At 35.9% G+C, this 16,588-nt stretch overlaps 1 long non-coding RNA gene across 2 annotated transcripts in view; it reads right to left on the bottom strand.

Annotated features, from left to right (window-relative positions):
• Window positions 1–16,588, bottom strand: part of LOC102901483 — a 239,111-nt gene that overhangs the window by 168,289 nt on the left and 54,234 nt on the right. The window contains exons 3-6 of one of the 2 annotated variants that reach the window (XR_006583417.1): window positions 15,078–15,140; window positions 13,458–13,538; window positions 7,727–7,869; window positions 6,919–7,044 (exon numbers count right to left, since the gene is read on the bottom strand). This is a non-coding gene — a long non-coding RNA (uncharacterized LOC102901483). Of the gene's footprint in view, window positions 1–3,768; window positions 7,045–7,726; window positions 7,870–13,457; window positions 13,539–15,077; window positions 15,141–16,588 lie in introns of those variants that run through there. The other variant, XR_006583416.1, reaches the window with a different exon arrangement.

The raw sequence follows: 16,588 nt of genomic DNA, 5'->3' as shown, positions 1-16,588 counted from the left end.
AGGTGTAATAATGTGGTCTGTGGTGGTCATGGCAGCTTAGAAATCTGTGCTGTAAGTGAGAAACATAAGTATAATGGGAGAGTTACCTGCCAGCCTTGGATGTGAGTAAGATGTGATCTGACTATAGACGGGATGCTCATTTCATAAGATAATTACATTGTGGCTTTATTAGTTTTTTGGGGTGGAAAATATGGTGTGTGATGAAATTATGGATTCATCCCATTGATTTTTAAAGATCCTAATGTGACTCTAATAATAGCTTTTGGATTTTTATTATTTTTATACTGATTTTTTTTATGTGGGCCACTATCCTACTGTAAAAAAGGAACCATTACCTTGGTGTTTTCCTGACTTCTTTTTGTCAACTTTGGTTTGAAATAACTAAAGTTTTCTTTTTTTTTTTTTTTAATTTTTCAACGTTTATTTATTTTTGGGACAGAGAGAGACAGAGCATGAACGGGGGAGGGGCAGAGAGAGAGGGAGACACAGAATCGGAAACAGGCTCCAGGCTCTGAGCCATCAGCCCAGAGCCTGACGCGGGGCTCGAACTCGCGGACCGCTAGATCGTGACCTGGCTGAAGTCGGACGCTTAACTGACTGCGCCACCCAGGCGCCCCTGAAATAACTAAAGTTTTCTAATAGCATACAAGGGTCAAAGAAATAGCTCCCCATGAAAAAAATATTGCTGTAATTTGAGCAGATATTACAGAAGCTTTTTCTGATGACTCCAGATGCCCTGGCCACATACCCAGCCCCAATAAACATGCTCTCCAAACTAAATCTAACAGGAACTTCTGACTATTGGTTTCATCCAGAACTGGTACTTCATTTAACAGATTTCATTGGTATATTTTTCTTTCTTTTTCTCTTTTTTTTAAAGCATAACGGAGATTTCTTGAGTTACAGTAGATATTTTAGTAAGTATGAAAAACAAATCACTTGCAAACATATTGAGATCATGATTTGAAAAATCACATAAAGTTTTTTTTTTTTTTTATCTGGCTTGGAGTTTCCTGGAAGAAACTTCTGAGAGATGTTTGACCAAAATGAGCAGTTTTGTTTACTTTGAACATGTGAAATGACTTCATACTGACAGTGTATATGGTTTCACAGAAAGAAAAAACAAGGAAGATAAAGAGAGGTGTAATGAAGAGATACTCAAGATCAAAGGTTCATTGCTTTTCTGGGTCAGTATTACACACAGAGCTCCGAGACAGGCAACAGCTGGCATATAAATGTCAGAATGTAAGTGAGAAACATTTTTGCTTTTTTTCCTAGTTACATAAGCATCTGAAAAGACAATCTTCATTTTTTTCTTCAACATTTATCTAAATTTCTTAATTTTTTGAAAATAAAAAGTTTTCCTATGTTTGCTTTGTTGCCTAGGGAGATGGCTGGAAGAAGAGGAAATGTGAACAAAATGAGGTTTGTGGAGAAGAGAAAATGGTGCTAATTTTTTTCCTGTTAATTCAGAAACCTAAAAATACATGACAAAAAAAAAATCGAAGTTCAAGGGGAAGGTCAAATTATTTACCCAGAGGATGTAGCAGCAAAAAGAGACCTGGATGAAATTAGATAGTATCAAGTACTAAATATACATTCCTTTTCTGTCCACTGAAAAATTAAGTTATAGAGACTTAATGCTTGGAATTATTTTAGACTTTTATTTCTAATATCTAAAACATGCATTATTGTTAAGTATATTTGACTGTTAAAATTCTCTAGCAATATACTGATAATCGGAAGTCTAGGGTACAACTTAAAAGCAGTGAGTTTATGATGATTATGAGCCAGTCAGATTGCATACAATCATTTTACTGTGTGAAGACGGTTGTTTACATTTAAACACAAGGAAATTATTTAAAAAAAACAAAAACAGCATTGGTGCAGACTACATTTGAGAGGCATTATAAACCTAATAGTAAATAGATTCTTTTGAATTAAGATAGACCTATGACATAATCCTGATTCTGTTCATTACTACCTGTGTGAGGCTGGATAACAGACTTACCCTCTCTAAACCTCAGTTTCCTCCTCAGCAAAGAAAAGTGTAATGAAATGTACCTTGAGTTGTAAGGATTGCATGAGGAATATTAGTACAGTTTCACAGTCATTGCTCTATTAATCACTGTTGTTATTAATACTGTTATTGTTGCTGTCCCTAGGTCTATCTGATTCCAGCATTCTTTCTTCTATCACTCTGGCATTTATTCAAATGCAGTTCCTGAATTTATATTTTGATATTATGTTTCTGTACTATACCATTTTACCATAAAATAAATTTGCTTCTTGAAAAAAAAGTAGGTAGAAATCTCCTTGATCACTGTTCAGAGATAAATCTCACTGTGCTGGTCTACAGATATGAAAAGAAAACAAAAGATATAGATATATATATATATATACACACACACACACGTATATATATGTGTGTGTGTATACATATACATATATATGTGTGTGTGTATATATATACACACACACATATATATGTGTATATATATACATATACACACACATACATACACACACACACACACACACACACACACACACCACCCTTATTTCAACTTAGGGGCCATGGTAGCTAGCAAAGCTGGTTCCAGATAAAATTTTGTAAAACAGTGTTTGTACAGTTATCCCTTATCGTCTGGTAAGAACTGAATAGGCACCAAGAATTTGTTTACATTGTACCATGACAAATACAGTAACAAATACAAAAGGAAAAAAGAAAATCCTGCCTTCAAAAACTTTAAGTCTAGAACATGAAATAAATGCATACACATGCACTCCCCAAACACACACACATGAAATAAAGCATTGCAACAGCTCATAAATCATTTCATCAAGTGCAAGGTAAAATTTCATTTGAACATCATTATTTTATACATTGAATTGTCTTTTCCAGATAATGCTCCATACTACCACTATTATTTTGATAGGAATAAAATAAAGTCTAATTAACTAAAAATGCATGCATAACATACAAAGTGCACAGAGTTTTAGAGTCAGGCAAACCTGAGCTCAGACCTCAGAGTCACTGGTGAGTTGAGCAAGTTACTTGTCTCTCTCAAAGATTTATTTTCACCTGTAACTATTTTAACTTCATAGGACTGTTGAGGAAATCATAGATTCACAAAACACTTTGGGCATTTAGGAAACAAAGCAAGGACCCAGTAAATGACTGACATGATCATTGTGACTATAGCTATACTATTTATTTCAGAATACCACACGCTAAGCACTCTACTTAATTGAAGATTTACTCCTAATCTTGCCTCTTCCAATCATCCAAACTTCAGTAAGGACTTTTACATGCACTGTCTTCAAGTGGGAGTAGGAAAAACAAAGAATCAAATAATTCACATTTGAATTGACATTTTTATTGTTGAAAAGTTCATTTATAAGCTTTTACTAACATCTATTTAATTTTCTTTTCCTTAACAATTATGTCTAGATTACTCATGAAAATTTCTTGAGACATTAAACAGCTAACCGTCTTAAATTATCTTGCTTGCTGACAAATTCTGTAACAGAGGTAACATGAGCTTATTTGACTTTTAGTAAACATAGGTAGAATAAAAGCATTATATGTACTGCTGATAATGCAGAATAATGCCTGTTTTAGTTAAACCAACAACCTTAAACTAGTTATTGAATATTATCTTAAATCATGAGAACTTGAAAAATATTTAGGTTAATTTCTGTATTTCTGAGCATATACTTGATTTATATAAATTCTTGATTTTCTTTTTTTGTTGTTGTTTTTGTTTTATTTATTTTGAGAGAGAACATATGTAATTGGGGGAGAAGCAGAGAGAGGGAGAGAGAGAATCCCAAGCAGGCTCCATGCTCAGCCTGGAGCCAGATGCAGGGCTCCAGGATCTCTTGACAGAGAGATCATAATCGAGAGATCACCCCTGAGCCCATATCAAGAATCTGGATGCATAACCGACTGAGCCACCCAGCCACCCCTAAATGTTTAAGCCAACTAAATAGAGCTCTTCACAAATTGATTCGGACAATACCATCTCAAGGTATAAAAAAAAAATAACACATTTACAACATGCATACATAGATATACATCATCATACAGACAGAGGTAAACAGAGATCTTTACCTTTTGTTTTAAAATTTTAGTTATGAGACAGGTATGATAAAGCAAAACTCAGTAGTTTATAAAAGAACAATTGCTGAATTTAAATTGTGTTTCTAACAGATGAAATAAGAATACCTGTCAGATGGCTTGAACTAATATTTGTGGAGAAGATTAAGGTTTACACCTAATTTCCAAACTTCCTTTTCCCCCTTGTTTCCTTCTGATAAGGATTACCTCCTAAGTCTGCATTTCAAAGAGATGGCCTTGATGAAAGTTCCTAGAGAAGGCCAGGTAGAACATTTACATCTCAAAGGCACAGGGACCCAAGTTCTTCCAAGAAGGACTTTTGTTTCCTAAGGCCAGAATTTTTATAATAACTACAAGCTTTTTGACATGAATAGGGGAGGTTTTATGATTGGCAAAAAGGATAGTGGGTTTTGAGTTGCATTTGAGTTGCAAATCCAGAGCTGTATTTTATCTTTAAAAGAAAAGACTCAATATAAGACAAGGAGAGTTGTTTTTAATTCCTCCAAGACTTGGGTAGCAACCCAATTGACATGAAGGGATTAATCTACCCATCCAACTACATTTTCTTCAATTTGCTACTTTAGATGAGAAAGAAAATCTTCAACTAAGATGAAATCAAAAGGTCCTTATGTCCTAGATTTAGAGCTTTGTCTTTGGAATGTCTCCCCACCCCACCCCCCTCTGGATACATTTAGCTTAGGGATGAAGGCATTTTAAAAGTTCCTATCAGGCTCTGAATATTGGCTTCCAATAAGGTCAACTTCTGACCATAGAGCTACTCTAAAAACATATTTCAATATCTTGTCAGGTTTCAGCAGGGACAAACTATAAATATTTCTGGCAGTACTGAACAACCTCATGGTCCGAAAAGGCGTCAAAGGGGTACAAAAGATATTACCCTCCCAAGATCCAAAGCCACTCCCAAAGATAGTTAAAAGAAACATTGAGACAATTTTGTAAGACCTAGTAATAGTTGGTAGGACCCCCACTGCAACTGCAGTGCCACCCACACTTCTGCCCAGCCATGTCTAGCAGCAAATGGGGTACAACCCACATTTCTGTCTGATGAGATTTTGGGGCCCCTGACCTGATGGCTGTCAAGCCAAGTTCTTAGGACACAAAATTAGGCAATAAAGAGGGTAACAGCTATTTATGGGAAGGAATGAATTGGCAACCAATGGGTATAGATTTGGAAAGGGAGAGACAAGGTGAAATGTCACTTTCCTCCCTGAATTGGACACTATAGACAGAGATCTGGGATAGATGACTCTGGTAAGAATTCTCATTCTTTTCTGGATTCTGACAGTTTTCCCAGGGTCCCATCTTCAGACTCTGGAGCAAGTAGAGTTTAACATACAAAGTGTAGCTCCAGTATCTACTAGAATTTGGCTAAGTTTTCTATTAATTTTAATTTCTCCTTGGCTATTTAAAGAATTAACTGGCAGTTACTGGAGAATTTCTGAGTGGCATCAACCCTGCAAGGGGTTCATATAAGAGTCCTTTTGAAGGTGGATATGAGGGTATCTGTAAGGCCACTAACTTGGCAGACTTTTTGTTTACAGTCTTCAACCTCTTCCAAGTGGAAAGACAATTCAGATGAGTAGACTGTAAATATTCAGGCAAACAAGGATGGAGGGGTGTAATGGGAGACATGTCAGTCTTACAGTCTTTTCTTTTGGATACCTGTTGTGTCCTCTTCACTAACCTTTTGCAGTGAAGCTTTCAATGAAGCTATTTTGGAATCTTGAAGCTTTTTTGGAGCCTCTGCCTGCCGATTAAAATAGGTATTCCATTGTGTTTGTTTGATTTGGGATGCTTTACTATAAAGAGCTCTTCTTAAATGAATGATCTGATCTAATTGGAATATTCTCTATAATTACCATTCTAGGTTGTCTTAGTAAGATTTTTCCATTTTTTGTAGATATCTACAGCTTCCAGGATTACAGCTCTTAGGCACAAAATTAGCAGGTGTGCCAGAAGGAAGAACACTTAATTCTTTCAAATTTAAGGAGCCCCTTTCTTTAGGTGAGCCTTGTGCCTCTTGGAGCCAAATTAATACCTAAGAGCAATGTGCTTCTGGGTTGGTGACTTTGTAGTGGTTTACAGTGTGCTTTGTTGCATAGACATTTTCTTGAGTCTGGTGGGTGACTTAGTGTCAATCTAATCTATATTGTAATCAATGTATCCTAGCACGGCAGTCATAGAGTTAGATGACAAGCCCTCTATCAGTAGTCAAGTGCTCAACCAGTGCCCACCAATTTTTCAGCTTTGGCTTCCAAGATTCCCATTAGCAGTAGATCTGTTATTCCTTTTGGATTTCTTTGTAGTGACAGACACCATAATGGCTTTTAATAGTCTGACTTGTGCCTGCCTAGGTTTTGATGAGATATTGGTCTAAAAAGTATGAATTTCTTAACTTATTTCCTCAAGTCCCCAAGTAGTTTATGCTGTGGACTTACCTGAAGTCCCCTTGTGAGTCCCCTAACAGCTGCCATCTTGCTTTATTTTAACTGACGCACACCCATTATTTTCCCTTGAAAGAATACTGCCAAATTCAACCAGATTTACTGTTTCTGGCTGTCTGTGCACAGTTCCAAAGACCTGGAAGGACCTCCCAAAGGCATTTACCTCGTAGACGAGATTGGCCACACACCCAAAAACGTGGCCCACTAAATCTCACCATGAAAAATCTGGACTCTCTCATACCACAATTTCCTATCTAGAAGTATTAGAACAAACAAAATCAAGGAGCTCAATTTGCAAAATAAGCAGAGTTCAATCCAATAGAAGCTTACCAGAGATCCTGGAGAGTGCTGAAGAGGCCACAAAGAAATAAGGCTCTGCAGGCATCTTTACTTGCTCCTAGGAGTCATCTTCAGAATCTTTAGCAGCTGACTTCAGGTACCATTTTATTGCCAAAACTGCCAAATGACAAAACAAAAACAATTTAGTAACAAGTTTGATATCCTTCATTCAAGGGAAAATAATCCATGGATTGGGAAAGTACAGTGTCTCACAAACAGTGGACCACTATTCCCCCTAAGCTGACTTTTATAAAACTATAGCATACGCAATTTTGAAAGTTCTGGGTTCCAGTTAAAATAACAGATGTTAGAGAGAGGAAGGCATTGTTTGCATATTGTTAGTAACTTCAAAAACCTGACTTTAAATATCAAGAATGAAAGTATATGTAAACATAGAACATACATAGAACCCATTATATACAAAATAGGAAGAATAAGTGAGGACATAAGAACTTTTTCCTTGTCTTAACATGGTAAGATTTGAACAAGTGAGCAAGGAAGGGGAAATCAGAAAGGAATCAACTGGAATTTAAGTATTGATGAGCCTCTAAGAATGAGCCTAATAACCTAAACTCTAGGTTAAGCTCTGGCAGTGAATTGGGATAATAGAAACCCTTATGCATAGATTGCTCCCTCATATGGTTATAAGAATCCAGAGCAGAAGGAACTGTAACCTAGCATCCCAAATTTCTCAAGAGATCGTATTTTTAGAGCAAACCACCATTTACACCATAATTCCTGAGTAGTAAAATTAAAGCTTAGATAAGTATAAAACTAGAAGAACCTCAAAAGGTTTTACCCTCTCCAGGATAGCAAGGAATCCAGATCTTTAATTTCCTTCTTCTTCTCCACCCAAAAGCACATAATGGCTGAGAGGATTAATGGGCAACAAAAGATTTGATGAATATCTCCTGGAGGCATTTGTTAGTTCTATAACAGTATCTGAGAAGGGAGAGAAAAACAGAAAGTACAGCTGAGAGGCTAAGAAGCTGAGAAAAATTCTTTGGCCATTTCATAATGCTAAAGACAAAAATTAGATCCCAGGATCAACCAAGACAGAAGGATCCTATTGTAGACCCTGAGTATTTAGTTTATATTCCCAGAGGGATACATTCCACTATAGGAGTAAATGTGAGAAATAAACTGGCTCTTAACAGAGATTCAAGACCAACTTTGAATCAGCTAAAAGTCTACTTGGATAAAGCTGCACCAGCTACAATTTACCTAAGAGAAGCAAAAGAAAATGCTCTCTGGAAAAAGATAATGTAAACTAAAAACAATATCACATAGGGGTGCCTGGGCAGCTCAGTCGGTTGAGAGTCTAACTCGGTTTCAGCTCAGGTGATGACCAAGCCCTGAGTTAGGCTCCATGCTGAGTATGGAGCCTGTTTAAGACTTTCTCTATATCCCTTTGCCCCTCTCCCCTTCTCATTTGCTCTGTGTCTCTCTAAAATAATAATAATAATAATAATAATAATAATAAATTTTAAAAATTAAAAAGAAATAAAAATAAAAGCATAATATCACACCTAAGAGTTTTCATATATAATATATGGTACTCAATAGAAAAAAAAAAAAAAAGAATGGGCAAAAAAGAAAGAAAAGAATTACCTGAAAATGAAATGAAAAAAACAGCCAATAGAAACAGACCTACCAGAGATCCAGATAATAGAATTTTGATAAAATAATTTCAAAATAGCAGAGAATAATATGCACAGATATTAAATGACAAAATAAAGGATTTTAGCCAAGAATCAAAACTAAACTAATCAAATAATAATTTTAGAACCGAAAAGTGAAAATATTCAAAATATGTAAGTTTTCTAAGAATCAGAAAGTTCTAAAGAGAGAGGCAGTAAACTGGAATGTAGCTCAAAAAAATATCTGATCTGAAGCCTGAAGCACAATGAGATAAAAAATGGAAAATAAGAGAAATATAGAAATATATAGGAGTCATAGTGAAAGGGTCCATAATAGGTATTTGGAGTCCATAAGGGAGAGGAGAGGAATAATGAAATAGAGGCAATATTTGAATAGAAAATGGTCACAAAACTTTAAAAACTGATAAACACTCTAGAAAGCACTATAAACCACAGCAAGCTACATTTAAATAAAACCAGTTCTTGGACCATTATGGTTAAAATGGCTGAAAGTCAAATATAAAAATAAATGTGAGCAAACAGGAGGTACAAGAAGAGAAAGAATAAAAAACAAAGAAATGCCTGGTTAACAGAAAACAGACAAGTTGGAAAATAAAAATTAGTAATTTCAACATATATCTTGAATATATCACCCATTAAAACAAACTCTGTCTGAAAGAATTAGAAAAAATCCTTTACGCACTCTATCAAACACATACTTAAAAGAAATGTTACATAGAAAGTGAGAAGGGGAAGATCTACCAGGAAAATAATAATAAAAGTGAAACTGGGACAGGGCAAGCAATATTTTATGAGAGAAATTTAAGCAAAAAAAGTTTAAACTGGATGTTTTTGAGTTACAAAATAAGAGTTTTGACCTATCACACCAAAATGTGTGTTCTTTTTCAATCACAGGGAAATTAAGTGGTGTAATTTTAATAGGATTCTCAGTGAGTGTTAAAGGTAAAAAGAGAAGTAATAAACATACATGGGAGAAGAATTAGCATTCTGCATTAAATGTAGGCTGAATTTGAACAGAAAGACCATTGGCAGCGTTTGCATTAAACATTCAACAAATATTCCTGTTTTATCATTGAATATCTCATAGGTTTCTTGAGGATCAAAGAATTAATACCTATAAAGCACTTAAAACAGTGATTTTCTTCTAATATGTGTTCAATAACTATTATGTATTACTATTGTTTCTAGAGTACTGTCCCCAGAATAATATTTTCTAGAAAAAATACTCCACTCCCATTGTCTTATTCTACTTCAATTAAGGATTTTTAAAAATTTATGGTGAGACTTTCTCATCACAACTTAAGTTATTCTCCATGTATTGTAAAATTTGATGAGAGCTCAGTTTCATCCAGTTTAGAACAGAATACTGAATAAGATGTTTCTTCAAAATGAAATAATTCTTAAAAGTAAGCCCTTCAAATCATTAAGGCAGGTATTAGAATCCCCATTTTTCAGATAGAGAAATTCAGACTTAGAGAAGTCAGGTGGGTGACTTGTCTAAAATCACATACAAAAAAGTAAACCAGGACCTGAACTGATATTTTCTTTTTTTAAATTTTTTTTAATGTTTATTTATTTTGGGGAGAGGGAGAGAGACAGAGCACAAGCAGGCGAGGGGTAGAGAGAGAGGGAGACACAGATCTGAAGCAGGCTCCAGGCTCTGAGCTGGCAGCACAGAGCCCAACACGGGGCTTGAACCCACAAACCGAGATCATGACCTAAGCTGAAGTTGGACACTTAACCAACTGAGCCACCCAGGCACCCTGAACTGATATTTTCTAAGTCCAGTGGTCTTTAAGTATACTCATAACTAAATAGACAAGTTGGGGCTCCTGGGTGGCTTAGTTGGTTAAATGTCCAGTTCTTGATTTCAGCTCAGGTCATGATCTCATGGTTGGTGAGTTCCAGCCCCACATCAGGCTCCATGCTGGTAGTGCAGAGCCTGCTTGGGATAAGTGGTTATTTATAGAAAATTGGTTAATTTTCTATAAATTCTATCTGAAACCAACAATGTAATCCAATTAGAGTTCCTGCTTATGGAAACCATTTTTTACATTCACTAGTTCATTTCACTTGATAGCCTTTTATCTCACTCCAGTCTGTCTCCCACCTTGTGCATCTAGCATTTCCTAAGCCTGCACTGAAATCCATATTAGGTTCTCATCAATGATTCAGATAACAAAGTTGGAGGCTCAGAGTACATTTATCTGGAACATCACAATTAAAATGCAAATAAGAACTCACTCAGCATTGTCTCATCAGATTTTTCTCATAATTATTCTATCCTTTTTATCCTCACTATTTGCCTTACCCTTATACTGGATCAGGCCCTTTTCAGTCTCCATTTCGTCAAATCTGTTCCATATCCCATTTCCAGATTAATATTCCCAAATTAACTGACTCCCCATTGTCTAGCTAATAAAAGTCTCCTCAGTCTAGTGACCATGTCTTCTCCAAATTGCACTTCTAGCCAAAACTCCACAGTGCCCCTAACATTTTAGCTACAGCTGCTTGGTTCTAAGAGGAATCCTTCACAAATATTACACTTTTTGCCTCTGCTTGAGCTACTCATTCTGTCTGGAATGTTCTACTCAATCATATTTTCCCATAAAAACAGAGACATAAGAGTTTATAGTATTACCATGTTGGTCAGTTGCAGAGACAAGTTTGTCTAACTAGTTTAAAACCAAAGGGATTTATTACAGTGTACTAAATGGCTTATAGCATTCTTAGGACAGCTGAAGGAATGGGCTCCAGGTTGATACTCAAACCAGCACCATTAAAAAAGACCATAAATCATCTTTTTGATGTGGAAGCCACTGGTTCCAGATACACAGTGCCACAATGAACTACCAAAATCAGGAGATAGCAACTATCAAGATGCCAGCACCATCTCAGCAGGCTTTGGCACCACTCTGAGACAGCTAAAATGACAAATTTGATTCCTCATACTCTATCTCTCAAACATACCCACCACTGAGGCGGGTGGCAAGATCCTGGGATCTCGGCCAACCCTCCCAAGGAGGAAGGAAAATTGTTTCATGACTGAGCTTGGCAGCAGAAACAGCATAATCAGGCCCTCCATTTCAGTGTTGTCTTCCAAATCTTGCATGCAAGCGTAACATTGGTCAAAGTTAAATTGTATAAATTCTGCGGTGTTTGGGTAGCTCAGTCAGTTAAGCATCTGACTCTTGATTTCTGCTCAGGTCATGATCTCACAGTTCCGTGAGTTCTAGTCCTTCACTGGGCTATGCACTGACAGAGCAGGAGCCTGTTGGGATTCTCTCTCTCTCTCCCTCTCCCTGCCCCTCCCCCACTATCGCTTTCACACTCTCTCTCAAAATAAATCAATAAATTTTTTAAAATTGAATGAGATACGGGGGCGCCTGGGTGGTGCAGTCGGTTAAGCGTCTGACTTCAGCCAGGTCACGATCTCGCGGTCCGTGAGTTCGAGCCCCGCGTCAGGCTCTGGGCTGATGGCTCAGAGCCTGGAGCCTGTTTCCCATTCTGTGTCTCCCTCTCTCTCTGCCCCTCCCCCGTTCATGCTCTGTCTCTCCCTGTCCCAAAAATAAATAAACGTTGAAAAAAAAATTAAAAAAAAAAATTGAATGAGATACTAGTTGGCTTATGAGAAATGTAGTTTTTACCTTTCCAGTCTCTTTGTTACAGGAAACACATTAGTAAAATGAGTGATATAGATGTTGAGGGTTAAGCAACTTCCACTGCAATTCTCTCTTCATGGTGCCCATAATAAATATACTAAGAATGTTCTCCAAATGACCCCTCCCTTCTTTATGCTCCTATACTCTCTAGTTTCTATTTCTGCATATGTGCTCTTCTTTTCTAAGTATGTATGTATTTATCTCCTCGATTATAAATTCCTTGAGAACAGGACATTGTAGCTTTCTACACATTTTTGGACTCCATAGTGTCTTCCAGAATGTAAAGGTTGTTTCTCTACGAGACTTTGTATACTTACATATTTAATAAATGTATGCTGAAATGAATTAACAAATATGAACATACTTAGGACCTAAGCAAAGAATAGGTCCCTGAAGCAAGATAAATAATGATTTTTAATTTTTTTTAATGTTCATTTTTGAGTGAGAGAATGAGAGAGAGACTGAGTATGAGCCAAGAAGGGGCAGAGAGAGAGGGAGACACAGAATCTGAAGCAGGCTGCAGGCTCTGAGCTGTCAGCACAGAGTCCAACATGGGGCTCAAACCCACAAACTGTGAGATCATGACCTGAGCCGAAGTCCGGTGCTTAACTGACTGAGCCACCCAGGTGCCCCTAAATGATAATGATTTTTAGAAGGAAAAATGGTACCCAAGACTTTGATGGCTCAAGATGGAAAAATAATAGATTTAGGGTGTAAAACAACGAAGAAAACAGAAAATTCACACACAGAAAACAGATTTCTCTATATAAAAATTATTCTAGAATAAATCCTTTATATTAAAAAGACTTCTGTTTTTGGCTTCATCCAACAACAAGAAAGAAAAATATGTTAAAAAGTCTCCTTTTCTGGGATTTTCTAAAAATAATAAAGAATTAAAAGAGAACTACAAGATGAATAAGTTCTGGAAAATCTAATATACAACATGGCGGGCGACCATAGTTAATAGTACTGTATTGTACTGACATTTGCTAAGAGAGTAGATCTTAAGTGTTCTCACCATACCAAAATAAAATAATAATAACTATGGGAGGTAATGGATATTTTAATTAACTTGATTGTGGTAATAATTTCACAATATATATGTATATACCAAACCATCACATTGTACATCTTAAGAATATATACTTTTGTCAATAATACTTCACTAAAGCTGGGGGAAAATTGAAAGGTATAAATTAACTAATACCTGATGTGACTGGGAATCATGTAGCAATTTTCTAAGGGAAGAAGATCAATGCAACCACCCCTTCACTTTATAGTTAACCATCTGAAAAAAATACAAAGACAATTTTGGTGGTGTTATACAGGAAGTGGGTGATGTACCATACTGTAGACAGTATTGCTGATTAGCAAAGAGAGGCATTTTGATTTGTGGGTTTGAACAGCATAATTTAAAGATGCTCTTTTAGTATGAACTCTAGGATCTTATGTGGAACGCACTGGTTGTCATGGACATCTTTATTTATTTTTCTTTATAAACAAACCCAGCCCAGTTGTTCAACCATGATTTATAGACAACCTCTCCGATTACTCATTCGTTAATCTGAACTCTTAGGAATATAAAATTCTCAAATGCCATCGTTGTTTTACTTTCAGCAACAGACAGCTGGGAAGTAGGAAAGATTTCTCCGAGTTCAACTTTTTTCTTAATCCATTCTATTAATATGTGATTTTGACTAACTTTTTAAAAACTCCATGAGGGCACTTTGTGAAAAATGTGTAATGAATAATGGATTAGTACAAAAATCACATTTAACTTCTGAAAACATCTTAATGATTCTTGTCACTGTTTTAATGTAGCATTGCATTGTTCTTTGACTAATATTAATGAGATGCTTTGGTTATTACTCATTCCATTGTTAGTTGAAGTGGAAAAACCTTCAAATTAACAGCTGTCATACATTAACTTAATCATCAGTATATGTCACTAATTTTTAACGCATGTCTGTAGCAAAATCTACTATTATTCATCAAATGTCTTTCTTCCCTTGTTTCATAAGAACCAACACATAATCACCTACACAGAATAAAGATATTCCCTATCCTGTTAGGTGTATCCATGTGATTAACTTCCAGCTAGTGGGATGGAAAAGGAAATGATGTGGGCAACATCAAATCACATTCCTAAGAGAAGGGCCCTTTTCCTCTGACTGGAATATGGTACTGCTAGTGAGCCATCATGACCACAAGGATGAAGGCAACAGCTAGAGCTGGGCTGGAGCCAAAACTCATTAGAGCTGATTGTTAAATTTTCGGGAATTTTGCAAGCCAGTGGTGAAGCCATTGATAGTTTAAAATCGGCTAATACGGAGATTTGCACTACAAGAACCAGCAAATACACAAATCAGGGATGTTTTCCCCCCCAGAGAACCAGTTTGCCTGCACACTTCTGTCAATAGCAAGGGATAGGGAGAGCAGTGACACATACAGCGTCTGGGCCATTATATAATCATGGTACCATATCTGGATTCTTATGCCTAAACTATTACATGAGTGAGAAATAAATTCTAAGTTGTTTAAGCTATTGTTACTTGAGTATTTGTTACAGATGCTGAACATTCTATGTAATCAAAATGACTATAATGCCTTCAATTATATATTTAAAAAGTGTTCTATGAGCCTATCTAGTCTGAGAAAACTATGTATGTTTCACACTTAAAAATCAGTCATATGTAAATTATTGATCCACAAATACATAATTTCAAATATGCAATTTCTAAAAAACTAAAAGACTATATTAAATATATATAGGTCTTTTACAAAAGCCAAAAACTGTGTGGGAAGAAGGAGTTGCAAATACATTTACCATTGAGGTTGATTTCATTGATGTGATTTAGCAAGAAACTTAGCCTGAACTTTCCAGAAGTCCCTGCAAACAGGGAAACACAAGAGGAAAGTTAATCCTTATCAACTTAAAAAAGATGAGTTGGTTTCTGCTTAACTAAAAGAAAATTTACACCAGCATTACATTTACAAAAAGAGTACTTTCATGAGCTCTTTTATAAGAATAACTGATCATTTGTTTTAAAGAAATTTTAAGGAAATTGTATGCAAATTAAAGCATTCTTAAGAAACTCAATTTTACCAAACCGTGTTAAAATCTGGCACTGTCAATAAGATTTGCTTCAATGAAGATATTTCTGAATAGACCTATCTAAAACTTGCTTTCTGCAAGTCTAATTTGATGGAAAGATAGAGCTCAAAATACATGATGAAACATAAGTTTAATTATTTTATAATGCCACCATTTTAACAAAAACTGAATTTTCCAATTTGATGACCTAGGTTTTCACCAAATGACTTAAATGAACATGAGGTATTTTTCTAAGCGAAATCTTTAATCAAAATAAGATGTTTCTGAGACTAAATTACTGTTAACCTTGTGCCTCAGACTCAGATAATTTCAAAAGTGGAGTAGTAGTAAATTTGACACACTCATTATTCAGAGTATGCATTTAAAATTGCATTGGGCTGGGGCACCTGGATGGCGCAGTCGGTTGAGCGTCCGACTTCAGCCAGGTCACGATCTCGCAGTCTGTGAGTTCGAGCCCCGCGTCAGGCTCTGGGCTGATGGCTCAGAGCCTGGAGCCTGTTTCCCATTCTGTGTCTCCCTCTCTCTCTGCCCCTCCCCCGTTCATGCTCTGTATCTCTGTCCCAAAAATAAATAAACGTTGAAAAAAAAAATTTTTTTTATAAAATAAAATAAAATAAAATAAAATAAAATAAAATAAAATAAAATAAAATAAAATTGGGGCACCTGGGTGGCTCAGTCAGTTAAGCATCTAACTCTGGCTCAGGTCATGATCTCATGGCCTGTGACTTCGAGCCCCGCGTCAGGCTCTGTGCTGACAGCTCAGAGCCTGAAGCCTGCTTTGGATTCTGTCTCCCTCCTTTCCCCCACTCATTCTCTCTCTCTCTCTCTCTCTCTCTCTCTCTCTCTCTCTCTCTCTCTCTCAAAAATTAAACATTTAAAAAAATAAATAAAATTGTATAAACATTATGTATCAACATAAAAGTGTTCCATCATTTTATTTATCTAGAAAATACTGAAATTTATTTAAAATGTAAACTTTACAAACTTTATTAATGTAGATTTTATGAGTAAATAAGTTTATTGGACGAAATAATTTTACTCATAATATTCCTTTTTATTTGCTTAAGGTAACTAACAGTGAGATAGGTACAAAGGTTGAAGTTTGGTTCTGGTTTGACCTAGAGAAATTTACTTTATAATTCATTGTGGACTTCCTAGGTAGCCTCAGCAAGATCACAATGCAGTTAATTCTTTTAAAACCTAAAATAAAAATAATCTGTAAA

Source organism: Felis catus, chromosome C1, assembly GCF_018350175.1.
Source record: "Felis catus isolate Fca126 chromosome C1, F.catus_Fca126_mat1.0, whole genome shotgun sequence".
NCBI classification, from domain to species: domain Eukaryota; kingdom Metazoa; phylum Chordata; class Mammalia; order Carnivora; family Felidae; genus Felis; species Felis catus.
Note: the sequence above shows the minus strand (reverse complement) of the source record. Positions and strands in the feature narration are given on the sequence as shown.